At 38.7% G+C, this 3,559-nt stretch overlaps 1 pseudogene; it reads right to left on the bottom strand.

Annotated features, from left to right (window-relative positions):
• Window positions 1-1,594: 1,594 nt before the first annotated feature.
• LOC128099813 (taste receptor type 2 member 140-like) lies at window positions 1,595-2,514 on the bottom strand (annotated as a pseudogene).
• Window positions 2,515-3,559: the final 1,045 nt, after the last annotated feature.

The following is a 3,559-nucleotide window of genomic DNA, read 5'->3' on the forward strand; positions in this document are numbered from 1 at the left end:
GGTCCAAATCCCAGCACCCACATGACAGCTCACAACTGTCTGTAGCTCCAGTTCCAGAGGATCTGGCACCTTCACACAGACACACATGCAGGCAAAACACCATTGTACATAAAAAGCATTGTTCTTCATTATAAAATTATTCTATGCTGATATATAAGTCTTAAAATTCACATGCTTGTATACAGATATGTATCTCACATATTACTTATCAATCATTTTTAAATTAAATCATTAAGAATTGATACAAAATTAAACTGATATTAATGTTTATATTTAAGTTGTCAATATTCACATTGTTCCCTGTATGTATAGCAATAGACATTCCTTCGTCTTTTCTGCCAAAACAATATATGTTTGGAGAGTGCTTAATATACATATAATTTTATAAAATTAATGAAGCCACATATAAGCAAAAAGTATTCAGAAATCACAAATATATACATACAGGAATTTCTTACTGCTAGACATGCCCCTGCAGTCTCCATCTTGTTCAGGTGTGCTTCCACATAGACTAGGGACTCCAGCCTGCAGTCTCTCCCTCCCGCCTCACAGCACTCAGAAGAGCCCAGTTCTCCCCACTTCCTGAGAAATGGCCTTTCCAAAGAACAAGACTGTAGCATGAATCTTAAAGAGTCTTATTAATAAAATCAAACCCGAGGTCAGTTATTGGGGTCAATGCTGGTAGATCAGAGAGACAGAACAAGCCACAGCTACCTCACCTTGCCAATTCCTCAGCTGGTCCTGTTTCCTCAGATTGGAGGCCTCTGAGTCCTCATCCAGAATGGGTCTCAGCTGAACTGTTGCTCAAAAGCCTGAATGCTTAACCAGGCAAAATGCTTAACCAGCCAAATGCTTCTAGTTTCTGGTCCTCATGCCTTATATATCTTTCTGCCTTCTACCATCACTCCCTGAGATTAAAGGCTTGCTTTCTGGGATTAAAGGCATGAGTCACCATACTTGGCTGTATCCTTGAACTCATGGATTTCTGCCTCTGGAATGCTAGAATTAAAGGTATGTGCTACCACTGCCTATCCTCTATGTTTAATATTGTGGCTTTTCTGTTCTCTGACCCCAGATAAGTTTATTAGTGTGCACAATATTTTGGGAAACACAATACCACCACACAAGACCTTAGAAGGAAATGTGCTTCAGACAGAAAAAGCAACAACTAATACAACACTTACTCACTAAGCCCATTGTTCTTGCAGAGACCCCTTAGCCAGCAATGTCATTGTGTCCTTTCAAAAACCTGTTTCAGGCAGAAATAAATCCAAGTGTAATACCTCTAAGACCCATTAGATGATATTGGTTAATATAGACCCATTCAATCCTGGCCAAACACTTTCTCTATTCCCCCTCCCTCCCACAAATAGAAAATAAAACTTTAAAATAGAAAACCTGCTCTCCCTGGGAGGCTGGTACTTTTGACCTTGTCTCTGCAGCCTGTCATGTTAACAAACCCCACTGCTCTGCCTGACTCTAATAAACTCTTTGCCTGAAAAATGACCCATCTCCTCCCATCTCTCTCCATTCCTGGAGTCACCTCTAAAATGTAATATTATGAACTGAGTACTCCATAGAATCAAAATACGTCTTAGAGAGCAGCCTGTTTCTCATTTTTGAACCTATACCTTAGGCCGAACAGCACAGAAAAGAAGACCTGTCTCACCTTCCTGTTCTCTAGAATCAGGACCCATGGATGGGCTGAGGAAAAAGCAAATCCCAGGGCTAGTAAAAACAAAATCATTGGACTTTTCTGCTTAAAGTTACTGTTACAAAATAGTAGTAAAAGCGACAAAAAGAAAGTGGTATACAGTGACAGGAAGGTGACCACCATTTTCAGGGCCTTTATGTGGATTGTGGTGCTGGTGTTTCTGGAGCCTTTGGCAATGAGCTGTGTGTTCTTCAGATGTCTCCACAGAAGGAAGATGAGCAAGAGGAAAGCAATTAGGGTCACAGTGAAGGAGATGAGTGTGAACATAGTGTTGGTGGATAAAATAAGCCTAGAAAATTGACTAAAGTTGGTTGAATAGCACTATAGGACATATTTGCTTTATATCCATCAATCCAGACACAAATATGCCTGTTTATGACTAAAATGTTCAAAGACAACAGAAGCAGAGATGCCAGCAATGTCATTGAAACAATTTTTTTAACTCTCCACTTTAGGTGAAGAAATTAGAGTTCGAAAAATTGGCTATCATGAGAAAATAAAAGATGCAAGGCATGCAGCAAGCCAGATGCTGAAATGATTGGTCACCATCCAGAAAATATTGATTATTCTCACCACTTTTCCAATTATCAGTAAGTATGGGTAAAGACTGAGTAGTGTGGCCAGAGCAGAGAAATTCTAGAGATGGCCAGAACAGTGAGGATTTGATCCACTGTAGAGATCTTTCTTCTCTTGATCCAGTCCACAATGTTCACTAGAGCCACAAATGCATTTCTTAACTTTACTGTTATTGATTCTATGCTTAAAATGACAGTCAACATGAACTGTAGGAATTCACACATTGTCAACGTGATGTTTCAGTTTCCTTTTACACTACTGTAGATATGTTAATATAATCTTTTAAAGTCTAGATGTTTCTGATTCTTGAAAATCCATAGCACATTCACTTTTAAGAACTTCCATATACAATGTCAACCAAACACCAAGATTCACTAGTGAAATGGTTTGTGTATTTCTCCATGAATATCTTTCATAGTCTAAGGCAGGCCAGTTGAAGTTCATGCAGATGCTGTGTGCATTACATGTTAGCTGAAGTCTTTTTTAATTGTTGAGAAAAACCACAGGATTCTAATGTGCTGTCATCAAAATAAAGATGCATATACCTGTATTGTTTTTCTACTTTTGTCTTTTACATATTTTCATCTGGCTTCTGGACAAGTAACACTTGGAAGTTGTAACTCAGCAAACAAAATGTAGAAGAAGAACTTCATTAAATACATCAAAATTAGTTCTGTATAGGGAGTTTGTATGCTATTCAAAGATCTTCCAGCAAACTACCTAATAATCTCCTAGACATCTTCATTTCTCAAATACTTGCTACTAAGAATTCTAATCATCTTACTTTTTACATGGCCCTGCACACACATACACAAATATCCACCAACACAGAAATAAACATTTATTTAGATTGAAATCCTCTTCACCTCAAATAACACAGGTTTGTTTTTTACTCAGCATTTATTCTGCATCTAACTCATGTGATAGCTGTCATGACACTGTATAAAATTACATTTAAAATATAAGTGATTGTGGTGATTTTTTTTTTGTACTCTAACAAAATTTACTGAAGCTCAGAGGACAGAGCTACCCACTAGATTAAACACAGGGGTCAGGCAGTGGTGGCAAACATCTTTAATCCTGGCACTCAGGAGGCAGAGATCAGTCTGAATCTCTGTGAGTTCAAGGCCACACTGGGCTACATGAGATTGAGCCAGGCTAGGAAAGAAACAGGGTCAGGCAGTGGCGGCACACACCTTTAACCCCAGTATTTGGGAAGCACACATGCCATTAATCCCTGCACTGGGATGGTTGAGATGAGAAGTGAAA

The sequence above is a fragment of the Peromyscus californicus genome, unplaced genomic scaffold (assembly GCF_007827085.1).
Source record: "Peromyscus californicus insignis strain IS unplaced genomic scaffold, ASM782708v3 Scaffold_6__1_contigs__length_162567912, whole genome shotgun sequence".
NCBI classification, from domain to species: Eukaryota; Metazoa; Chordata; class Mammalia; order Rodentia; family Cricetidae; genus Peromyscus; species Peromyscus californicus.